This window comes from Delphinapterus leucas, chromosome 2 (genome assembly GCF_059928025.1).
Source record: "Delphinapterus leucas isolate spDelLeu-1000000601 "Yukka" chromosome 2, BTC_Dleu_Yukka2, whole genome shotgun sequence".
In the NCBI taxonomy this organism is placed as follows: Eukaryota; Metazoa; Chordata; class Mammalia; order Artiodactyla; family Monodontidae; genus Delphinapterus; species Delphinapterus leucas.
The window spans coordinates 115,160,060-115,172,944 of record NC_143130.1 but is presented as its reverse complement, the minus strand read 5'-3'; the positions used below and the strand labels follow the sequence as shown (position 1 = coordinate 115,172,944).

General features: G+C 38.1%; 1 protein-coding gene and 1 pseudogene across 3 annotated transcripts in view; both read right to left on the bottom strand.

Annotated features, from left to right (window-relative positions):
* Nucleotides 1-12,885, bottom strand: part of NUBPL (NUBP iron-sulfur cluster assembly factor, mitochondrial) — a 329,067-nt gene that overhangs the window by 119,998 nt on the left and 196,184 nt on the right. The window lies entirely within an intron of this gene.
* On the bottom strand, nucleotides 454-832 carry LOC111164212 (HIG1 domain family member 1A, mitochondrial pseudogene; annotated as a pseudogene).

Here is a 12,885-nt window from a genome sequence, read left to right as displayed (position 1 = left end):
GGTTTGGTTTAAAAACACACACATAGTTGCTGGGAGGTTTATCATGTTGTATTCCGTGCACTGTTCTGAAAGGGTTCTTCAAGAGCCAACCAGACCTTAAAAACAGTACTCAGTCCACAAGGCAGTCAGAAAGAGTTAAATTAACTGGGGTAAATAGGATTCCTACATTACATCAAAAGCGTATGATATTCTGCAGCAACTGGAAGCATTTTCAGGTTTGGCATGTTGTCCTCTTTACAACTAATTTTATCAGAAGAGTTTAAGAAGGCGGACACTGTACCACTACCAAGTGCATTTAAAAGTGACATGTTTTTGTGCTAATCTGACTCCCCTGAACGACCTAGCTAGTGAACTAGTCACTAGGCAAATCAAGCCTGCCAGAAAGGAAGCCGATATTCAAATTACCATGTTATTGTCCAACCCACAGAATTTATTTTCAACATAAACATATAACCTCAATATGAGATGTCTAACTAAAGCAAACACCACCAAGACCAAGACAGTATCTCGTCTTCTAAGGTTTAGGTTTTGCCCAGAATTCTTGATACATGGAATAGCCCATACCAAGAGTCATTGCTCCCACAACAAAGCCTTGGGCTGCCACGCGCATGTGGATCAGGTGAACAGACATTTTAGTATTGCCCCTGCTCTTCAATTTATATAATCCATATATAACGACTGCTGCAAAACCTGCCATTCCAATGGGGACAAATGGTGCCTCTCTAGCTTTTCGGATAAGTTTAGATCCCTGATCTTTATCATATGAAGAAAGAGAAACATCTGTGTCACTTGACATAGTGATTGAAGAATCTTCAGATAACGGCACAACGTCGCAGGCTCCTACCGGCTTCTCGAGCCCTGCTTCTTAAATTTAGATTGGAAACATTGTTGTTCATTAACCAATGGCATTATATCAGTATTTGCTTTATAATTTGATTCCCAATCTAACAAGGACTGAAGTTTCAGACTGAGTACCAGGAGTGTCCTTAAAGATAAAACATTGGCCACTAATATGTATAAAATGGATAACTAATAAGAACCTGCTGTATAAAAAGAAATAAAATTGTATTAAAAAAAGGATAAAACATTGGAATACAATTCCTAGTCTTTAACCCTTGGCTACAATTTGTCTAACAACAAAACAATTTTATTTTGGAAAGAATTTTTATAATTTGATGGCTAAAACAATAATTCTCTTCCACATCATGCGATTCTTTGCCAAATATCCATTAATTATAATCCTGTCCAACATTTGCACGGAAAGACACCTGGAAGAAGTCCAAAATTGACTGTCTCCTTTAAAGTTTCACACTACAAACTGAAAACATAATGAAGATTTACTATCTCTGAATACCAGGAAAAGCTATGACCTAAGTCTACCACCTATTAGGTACAAGCGTGTTTCAAGCTTTACAATTTGAGGTAATTATAAATTATAAAATGTAGGGGAAAAACAGCACAAAAATCCGAAGTAGCCAAATATGGCCCATGGTCATTTACTTATTTAACGATGGCAACAGTAAGTTTCTGATTCTCCAAACCCCAATAGGCTTTCATGTTATAAAAACTACTGTCCAAATTGGCAGTCAAAGAGTATTACTGTAAAAGAGATAATTGAGGCCAAACTGCTGTTGGTGGGGAAAATACTAGTGTGGATTTGTACAGCTTTTTCTCAAGAATCTATCATGAGTGAATAGGAGTTCAGTTAATGTGGCAAAAGGCCCAATGCCTTTCACAAGCAATAAATGCCTTTCACTTTAAACGATGACTGAAATATTAAGGTGGCTTAATTTAAAATTCCCACCCCATCTCATTTAAGTGAATGAGAGGCAGAAAAGCCTCTGGCTTTCCTTCTCTCTGTAGAGTCCAGACAGGAAGAAAGTGCATTGCCTCATTTTCATAATGTAATGCCAGTCTGGTAGTGCAGCTTCTCCTGAGCCCATGGATATTTAGCATATTGTCTGACTACTCTGCCATATACAGTAGCTTCTCCCTCCCTATAGAAAAGAAATCAAGACAGGCCCCACACTAGGACTACTTGGCTGTTTTCTCTGCCCTCCCCTGGAAGAATAAGAGAGAGGACCAAGATGGGATCATGTTGCTCCCCTTGCGAGTGTTCAGTCTTTGTCCCTTCTCCTATAAGAACCATTTCCAAAAGTTTTATTCCTGCATCAATCTTTACTTAATGAAGGAGAACTTTTTTCATAACTCTACCCTATCAGAATAAACTCTTCTATCCATTACTCCCCACTGCAACAAAATATACTTATATCAGAGTTTATCTCCAATATAAATATTCTATTCATTAATTTGATGACAGTAAAATTTTGCTTTCTGATAGCATGGATTTTCACTAATTTGAGTGTACTACTGATATCTGTATTAGCTTCAAACTTTTAGAGGGCAGGAATCTTCGCTTTGTATTTCATGTATTGCAAGTCACTAATTCACAGTTATGATGATGATCATGAAGAAAAAAAAAACTTCTGGTTATTTTCCACTTGCTGTGCTCCACTTCCTTCCTCTCCACCTTCCTCAAGCTCTGCTTCATTCTCTGCCCTGATCAGTGCCCAGGTAGCTGACCTCTGTGGACTGTATCACCTGAGTTTCCTTACCCTCTGGCTTTCAATAAGGATCTGCCAGTAGGAGGTATCAGCGGGATAGGAGGCTGTGGGAGGAGAAAGAGGCTCTAGTACTATTAGTACCACACACAACTGCTCCCTCCCTGCCTTGCAGGAGTTCTGCCCTTGGCTCTCTTCCTCTGTGGCCACAAATCCCAACAGGCAGCCCCTCCTCCATGGCTTCAGCAGTCGCCAGGTCCCACCGACACAGTTCACTCTCTGCCCCTTCAGGCAGAGAGACAGTAAAAATTCCTACTGTCACTAGTCTCTGGGTACTTCACCATCTCTTGTTTGTTTCCTTAATGCTGCCCACACCTCGGTAACTAGTCCCTTCATTAAACCCACTCTGTTAGTTCCTTTAAAGATGTGTCATCTCTTTCCAGCCAGGACCCTGACTCATATAGCACCTTAATATGAATAAATTACTAAAACTCTCCAGTCTCTCAAAAAACAAAAATATGCTTCATAGATTTCATAAGAGGCATAAACTCTTAATTCCAAGAGTTAAAGTCAAATTAAGATAGTCTTCAGATAGTCATACAGAGGATCTTAGTTGAAGCAAAGGAAGGAAGAAAAATATTTTAGGCAACATTTATTAGAATTCAAATACTAGCATAGTGCATATATTTTCAAAAATTTCAAGGAACTTATAATGTTCCTCAAAGAAATATTAATCCTCTTCCATTATGGATGAGCAGTTAAGTGTTCAATAATTCCCAAGAGTTCATCACTATTCATTAAAAACAAAAAAAACAAAAACTTGGAAGTCAACAATGGAATCTACCCAATTCAATATACGGCACCAACTAATTTACAAGTGAAACAAACAACAAGCAAAAACTCAGCAAACTGTATTACAAAAAAAAAAAAGTAAGAAAAATAACAAAACAAAACCAGCACTGATAACTCTGGCTTTTCCCCTTGGCAGGTTCAACAAGACAAGAGTAAATCCAAAGACTGTAACCGGTTATTTGCCACACACTATTCTGTCTCCTTTCCCTCTAGCAATTACTACAAATACAAGGCACTTGCAGTATGTAATGATTCAGTCCACATAAGCTCAAATTTAAATCATTATCCACTAATGCTACTGTCAACACATTTATCACTATTGTTGCTACACGATTTTAACACAAATAAGAGGATGATATTTTTTTCATTAAAGTTTATTCCTATAATAAGCTTGTCATCTATCCCATGGAACAAAATCGAACACATACAAAGAGTTGCTAATTAGCATTCAGAAAGAAGGTCTTTTTGCTTGTACAGGTCTGCCTCCATGAATTTTGCAAAAGGATGTCTCTTTACAAGTATAAAACAATTTCATTCTCAACATGGCTTGGAGAAATGCAAAGTTCATATAAAGGTGCTTTGTAATTCACAACATTTCACCATCCGCCCCCTCCCCCAAAAAAACCTTTTACTTATTTTTTTTAACATCTTTATTGGAGTATAGTTGCTTTACAACGGTGTTTTAGTTTCTGCTTTATAACAAAGTGAATCAGTTATACATATACATATGTTCCCACATCTCTTCCCACCTGCGTCTCCCTCCCTCCCACCCTCCCTATCACACCCCTCTAGGTGGTCACAAACCACCGAGCTGATCTCCCTGTGCTATGCGGCTGCTTCCCACTAGCTATCTATTTTATGTTTGGTAGTGTATACATGTCCATGCCACTCTCTCACTTTGTCACAGCTTACCCTTCCCCCTCCCCATATCCTCAAGTCCAATCTCTAGTAGGTCTGTGTCTTTATTCCCGTCTTAACCCTAGGTTCTTCATGACTTTTTTTTTTTTCTTAGATTCCATATATATGGGTTAGCATACGGTATTTGTTTTTCTCTTTCTGACTTACTTCACTCTGTATGACAGACTCTAGGTCCATCCACCTCAATACAAATAACTCAATTTCGTTGCTTTTTATGGCTGAGTAATATATTCCATTGTATATATGTGCCACATCTTCTTTATCCATTCATCAGCTGATGGACACTTAGGTTGCTTCCATGTCCTGGCTATTGTAAACAGAGCTGCAATGAACATTTTGGTACATGACTCTTTTTGAATTATGGTTTTCTCAGGGTATATGCCCAGTAGTGGGATTGCTGGGTCATATGGTAGTTCTATTTGTAGTTTTTTAAGGAACCTCCATACTGTTCTCCATAGTGCCTGTATCAATTTACATTCCCACCAACAGTGCAAGAGTGTTCCCTTTTCTCCACACCCTCTCCAGCATTAATTGTTTCTGGATTTTTTTTTTTTTTTTTTGCAGTACGCGGGCCTCTCACTGCTGTGGCCTCTCCCGTTGCAGAGCACAGGCTCAGGAGGCGCAGGCTCAGCGGCCATGGATCACGGGCCCAGCCGCTCCGCGGCATGTGGGATCTTCCCGGACCGGGGCATGAACCCGTGTCCCCTGCATCGGCAGGCAGACTCTCAACCACTGTGCCACCAGGGAAGCCCTGTTTCTAGATTTTTTGATGACGGCCATTCTGACCAGTGTGAGATGATATCTCATTGTAGTTTTGATTTGCATTTCTCTAATGATTAATGATGCTGAGCATTCTTTCATGTGTTTTTTGGCAATCTGTATATCTTCTTTGGAGAAGTGTCTATTTAGGTCTTCTGCCCATTTTTGGATTGGGTTGTTTGTTTTTTTGTTATTGAGTTGCATGAGCTGCTTGTACATTTTGAAGATTAATCCTTTGTCAGTTGCTTCATTTGCAAATATTTTCTCCCATTCTGAGGGTTGTCTTTTGGTCTTATTTATGGTTTCCTTTGCTGTGCAAAAGCTTTTAAGTTTCATTAGGTCCCATTTGTTTATTTTTGTTTTTATTTCCATTTCTCTAGGAGGTGGGTCAAAAAGGATCTTGCTGTGATTTATGTCATAGAGTGTGCTATGTTTTCCTCTAAGAGTTTGATAGTTTCTGGCCTTACATTTAGGTCTAATCCTTTTTTTTTTTTTTTCGGTACGCGGGCCTCTCACTGTTGTGGCCTCTCCCACTGCGAAGCACAGGCTCCTGCAAAGCACAGGCTCCGGACGCGCAGGCTCAGCGGCCATGGCTCATGGGCCCAGCTGCTTCGTGGCATGTGGGATCTTCCTGGACCGGCGCACGAACCCGCGTCCCCTCCATCAGCAGGTGGACTCTCAACCACTGCGCCACCAGGGAAGCCCTAGGTCTAATCCATTTTGAATTTATTTCTGTGTATGGTGTTAGGGAGTGTTCTAATCTCATTCTTTTACATGTAGCTGTCCAGTTTTCCCAGCACCATTTATTGAAGAGGTTGTCTTTTCTCCATTGTATATTCTTGCCTCCTTTATCAAAGATAAGGTGACCATATGTGCGTGGGTTTATCTCTGGGCTTTCTATCCTGTTCCATTGATCTACATTACTGTTTTAGTGCCAGTACCATACTGTCTTGATTACTGTAGCTTTGTAGTATAGTCTGAAGTCCGGAAGCCTGATTCCCCCAGCTCAATTTTTCGTTCTCAAGATTGCTTTGGCTATTCGGGGTCTTTTGTGTTTCCATACAAATTGTGAAATTTTTTGTTCTAGTTCTGTGAAAAATGACAGTGGTAGTTTGATAGGGATTGCATTGAATCTGTAGATTGCTTCGGGGAGTAGAGTCATTTTCACAATGTTGATTCTTCCCATCCAAGAACATGGTATATCTCTCCATCTATTTGTATCATCTTTAATTTCTTTCATCAGTGTCTTATAGTTTTCTGCATACAGGTCTTTTGTCTCCTTAGGTAGGTTTATTTCTAGATATTTTATTCTTTTTGTTGCAATGGTAAATGGGAGTGTCTCCTTAACTTCTCTTTCAGATTTTTCATCATTAATGTATATTATAGGAATGCCAGAGATCTCTGTGCATTAAATTTGTATCCTGATACTTTAACAAATTCATTGATTAGCTCTAGTAGTTTTCTGGTAGCATCTTTAGGATTCTCTATGTATAGTATCATGTCATCTGCAAACAGTGACAGCTTGACTTCTTCTTTTCCAATTTGGATTCATTTTATTTCTTTTTCATCTCTGATTGCTGTGGCTAAAACTTCCAAAACTATGTTGAATAAGGGTGGTGAGAGTGGGCAACCTTGTCTTGTTCCTGATTTTCGTGGAAATGCTTTCAGTTTTTCACCATTGAGGACACTGTTGGCTGTGGGTTTGTCATATATGGCCTTTATTATGTTGAGGAAGTTCCCTCTATGCCTACTTTCTGCAGGGTTTTTATCATAAATGGGTGTTGAATTTTGTCGAAAGCTTTCTCTGCATCTATTGAGATGATCATATGGTTTTTCTCCTTCAATTTGTTAATATGGTGTATCACGTTCATTGATTTGGGTATATTGAAGAATCCTTGCATTCCTGGAATAAACCCCACTTGATCATGGTGTATGATCCTTTTAATGTGCTGTTGGATTCTGTTTGCTAGTATTTTTGCATCTATGTTCATCAGTGATATTGGCCTGTAGTTTTCTTTCTTTGTGACATCTTTGTCTGAAAACCTCTTTTAAAGTGTTCAAGTAGTTTCTAAAAAATACCATACATTTAGGTGGAGCTTTTATATTCATTATCTCATTTGATACTTATAAGTCTATGGGGTAGGCAGGTGTTCCACAGGTAAGGATAAAGAGAGAGGTACTTAACACCTTGCTAAATATCCCTGCAAGTAAATAAAAGAATTTATTATCTTACAATGGAGCAATGCTAGTGATTCTCACCAGTAATTTAATACAGAGCCTGCATGTAACCAAATAACAACTGCCCACATGCAGACTATTATCCCAGACACCAAAAAAAGTTAATACTAAAAGGTATCAACTAACCACAAGGATGTTATATATAGTACAAGAAAAAAGACAGCATAAAGAAATCCCTAAAATGAAAATATTTTTCTCTCAAAGGAAGAGTGAAATAAAATGTATGTTTTTTAAAATAAATGCTTTAACTTACACATAGAAAAAAAGCTCCTAGGTAAAAGCAGTTGGGGTGGGAGAGATCACAGGAGTTAGCAGGATGGTAAGAAAGATAAGGGGGCGCAGATCTGTTCACACAAACAGTGACAATTAGTCAACTAGCTTTGTCATTTATTCAATCAATATTAATTGCATAAGCCATTGTCCAAGGTACTCTAAGAAATACTGTGATAAATAGGAAAAAATTATTGCATTCAAGCAGCTTACCACCTAGTTGGGAAGATAATACCAACACAGATAAAACACTCATTCATTGATCAACATTTCCTGAGTGGTCACAGGAAGGCACTGAGTTTAGCATTGTGAGAAACACAAAGATGAATGAGACAGAGCCTTAGCCCTCCAGGGTGTAACAGTCTGGTAGAGAAGATAACACAGTTACGCAAGTTTTGAACAGAGAACATAAGAAGTGCTATAGGAACGGTCCAAATAAAATGCTATGTGAATTCCAAAGAGGGAGAAATGTTTCCTAAATGCGGGTTTGGGGAAAATGCTAAGTAGTAGGCACTTAGAATAAAGGGTACGCAGGATTGGGGTACCCACTGACTGGGGAGGAAAGACATTTTAAGTGAGGGTCAAATGTATGCTAAGTTAGAGATTTTGGAAAGTAAAGGAAGGAAAGAGGGGGCAGTGAGTATACAAGGTTTTTGGGGGAGTGATCCCATGGTATATGAAGGAGTTTAGTGGGAAAGGAAGGGAAGTCAAATCACAGGGGGCCTCAAATGGGAGTCTAAGAAGCTTATGTGGTTTGTGGGATATGGCACATAAGAAAAAGTAGAACACAGCATATCTTAAAAGAGATCTAAAGTCAATGATAAGAGGAAAGGAAGATTAGGTTCATAAGTAGAGAAAAGATAATTCAATTAGGTCTAGAAAGGCAGACATGATTCTGACAGTCTGCTCCAGATTATATAAATTGATGAAAGCCATGGTTCAAGCCAGGCCAGTAACCCTTTGGTTGGTGCCCTTCCCTCCAAATCTTGGGAGCTGGCTTAATTCTGGTATATACTTAGATATATTAGTTGTGAAATGACATTGGCCTGAATAAAACCAAACCTCAGGAACTAAGCCTTTAGCAAACACACATATACAAAGACACAATCATCATATGCATCTGTCCCCGCCAAATTCTTTTGGTAGGATACTTTCTTTGTTTGCTATTTTTTTCTAATTATAAAATTAAGACATATTGACTGTAGAAAATCTAGTCTTCTCATTGCCATTAATTTTAACATTGACATAATAAGCCATAGTATGACTGTATTAACACTGATACCTACAATGCTATACTGAGAGCTAGTGTGCCTGGAAACCAGCCAAATGCCCAAGACCAGTACGGTCAGCCCAAAGACAATATTGGTCTTCCCAAGAATCATTTGGGGCTCTCCTCCTAAAGCCCAAAGGAGACTGCTTCTAGACTGCCTCCAACCTTCCCAGGATGTATAAAGGGGCCCAAAGCAATCTCTTAGGAGTCAAAAACAAACAAGCAAAAACCGTGAATATAGGAGACACCAATCTAGACCTTCGGTTGGATACTCACCATGTACGGGTGCACAGGTTTAGGCATATTCATTGACAAATTTATTTTTATCAGAGATTGCCTAGATTAGAGTAATTACAACCTAAATGGGTTGAATGGGCCGGAACTAAACATAGAAAACCAATGAGTCAAATATTGTTGGGTTTTGTATTAGGGCAGCTTGATGTAGAGGTTAAGAGCATGAGCTTTCAACTCAATCAGAACTGATATGAACCTCAGTTATGACCCACTGTAACTGTGTGGTCTTGGGAAAGTTACTTAACCCTTCAAAGATTTAAGAAAATAGGGATAATATAACACCTGTGATCATTAAATAAAAAATAAATATATGGAAGACTGTCATTAGATGGCAGTTTATTAATAACAGCCAATCATCATGGTACCAATTTACACAGAAATTTATTGTCTTTAAAGAATGCGTGCTTTCTCAGCAAAGGAAACCATAAACAAAATGAAAAGACAACCTATGGATTGGGAGAAAATATTTGCAACTGATATGGCTGACAGGGCTTAATTTCCACAATATACAAACAGCTCACACAACTCAAAAACAAAAGAAACAAACATCCCAATCAAAAAATGGGCAAAAGACCTAAATAGACATTTCTCCAAATACCTACAGATGGCCAACAGGCACATGAAAAGATGTTCAACATCGCTAATTATTAGAGAAATGTAGATCAAAACTATAATGAGATACCACCTCACACTGATCAGAATGGCCACCATTAAAAAGTCTACAAATAACAAATGGTGGAGAGGGTGTGGAGAAAAGGGAACCCTCCTACACTGTTGGTGGGAATGTAAGTTGGTGCCGCCACTGTGGAAAACAGTATGGAGGCTCCTCAAAAACTAAAAACAGAGTTGCTGTATGATCCAGCAATCCTACTCTTGGGCATATATCCAGACAAAACTATAATTCAAAGAACCATGCACCCCTATGTTCACAATATCACTAGTTACAATAGACAGGACATGGAAACAACCTAAATATCTACTGACAGATGAATGGATAAAGAAGATGTGATGTACATATATACAATGGAATATTACTCAGCCATAAAAAAGAATGAAATAATATCATTTGCAGCGCATGGATGGACCTAGAGATTATCATACTAAGTGAAGTCAGAAAGAGAAAGACAAATACAAATACCATATGATATCACTTATATGTGGAATCTACATACGACACAAATGGACATACTTACAAAACAAAAACAGACTCACAGACATGTGGTTGCCCAGGGGGAAGGGGGGAGGGGGAGGGATGGAGTGGGAGTTTGTGGTTAGTAGATGAAAACTACTACATATAGAAACATTAAACAACAAGGTCCTACTGTACAGCACAGGGAATTATATTCAATATCCTGTGATAAACCATAATGGAAAAGAATGTGAAATAGAATGTATGTATATGTATAACTGAATCACTGCTGTACAGCAGAAATTAACACAACATTGTAAATCAACTATACTTCAATTTAAAAAAAAAAAAGAATGAGTGGTATCTACTTTTTAAATTATAAAAATATACACGTTCATTATAGAAAATTTAGAAAATACTGATAAACAACAATTTTACTGTCATAGTCCAGATATAGCTAAGTTTATGTATTTTCAAAAGCATCTTTAGTACCTGGCCCTATTGGTTTTTTTTAATGAAGCAGACTTGGCAAGTGACATATATGTTAAGTTTCCATAACAGAATTATAGAACACTAGAAGTTTCATTTTTAGATTTTCAGATTTCTTTCCCAAGAAAAGACAAAGCAAACTAGGTGTGGTGCTATCTTCAATGTGCTACAATGAATCTTATTTATTCTTTAAGGTTCATCTCCATGATGTGTTTTACAATTCTCTTCAAACTCATGATCTCTTCTTCCTTTGATCCTCCATACCATGGGGTTTACATCTCTCATACAGCACTTCTCATACTCCACATTGTAGCTATCCATGTTTTTTTTTCTTACCTGCCACTCCCTCTCCCTCCTTGCTCTATCTCCTAGGGCTGGGACTTTTTTTTTTTTTTTTTGGAGTATAGTTGATGTACAATATTATATATGTTACAGGCATACAATATAGTGACTCATAATTTTTAAATGTTATGTTCCATTTAGAAGTATTATAAAATATAATATCCTTGTAGCTTATTTTACATCTAATAGTATGTACCTCTAAATCCCCTACCCCTATACTGCCCCCACTAGTAACCACTAGTTTGCTCTTTGTATCTGTGAGTCTGTTTCTTTTTTGTTATATTCACTAGTTTGTTGTATTTTTTTGGATTCCACATAAAAGCGACATCATACAGTATTTGTCTTTCTCTGTCTGACTTACTTCACTTAGCATAATACCCTCCAAATCCATCCATGTTGTTGTGAATAGCAAATTTTCATTCTTTTTTACAGTTGAGTAGTATTCCATTGTGTGTGTGTGTGTGTGTGTGTGTGTGTGTGTGTGTGTGTACACCTTCTTTATCCATTCATCTGATAATAGGCATTTGGGTTGCTTACATATCTTGGCTTTTGTAAATAATGCTGCTATGAACATTGGGGTGGCATGTATCTTTTCGAATTAGTGTTTTTGTTTCTTTCAGATATATATATATATATATATATATATATATATATATATTCAGAAGTGGAATTGCTGGGCCATATGGTAGTTCTACTTTTAGTTTTTTGAGAAACCTCCATAATGTTTTCCCCAGCGGCTGTACCAATTTACATTCCCACCAATAGTATACAAGGGTTTAGGGATGGGACTTTTAACTGGAGGACTGCGAACCTTCTGAAATCATATATAAAAATAGTGTTTCTGTAGGTACAAATACATTTTCATGGACGGAATCCATTTATATAACAAATACTCAAAACAAGGGCCAAGAATGGAAAAAAGGTATGGAACGCTTGTCTAGGGCAGCAGTCCCCAACCTTTTTGGCACCAGGGACTGGTTTTGTGGAAGATAATTTTTCCACAGATGGGAGGGGGATGGTTCAGGCAGTAATGCGAGAGATGGTTCAGGTGGTAATGGCATAAATGTGGAGTGAAGGGGAGTGACAGATGCTAGAGGAAAGACTTGTAATTTAATTATCCTTGGATTCTCTACAGTAGGGGTCCCAAAGCCCCAGGCGGTGGACTGGTACCAGTCTGCAGCCTGTTAGGAACCAGGCCACACAGCAGGAAGTGAGCAGCAAACAACTAAGCAAAGCTTCATCTGCCGCTCCCCATCGCTCCCCATCACTCACGTTACTGCCTGAACCAACTACCCCATCGCTCACATTACTGCCTGAACCATCCCCTCCCCTCTGACCGTGGAAAAACTGTCTTCCACAAAACCGATCCCTGGTGCCAAAAATGTTGGGGACCGCTGCTCTAGAGTGCTTAGCACCTACCTTCATATGGATAATATTTGCTGATTTACAACCTTAATGTTGACTATACTTCAATAAAAACATAAAAAGTAAAAAAGAGAAATGAAAACAAAAACTTGAAAAGAAGAAGAAACAGTAGCAAAAGTAGCAGCTACCTACTATGGAATATATTGCAAACTTTGAGTTGATGAGTTTTTCCCAAAAGAAGATTCTAAGAATGACAACAAAATAAAGTACGCACTGGTTTCCTTATTAAAAAAATAAAATAAAATTTTATTAATAAATCATAAAATCAATGTTAGGTTTATGTTTAATGCAATCTTAAAAAATATGTTTTCCAGGCTTCCCTGGTGGTGCAGTGGTTG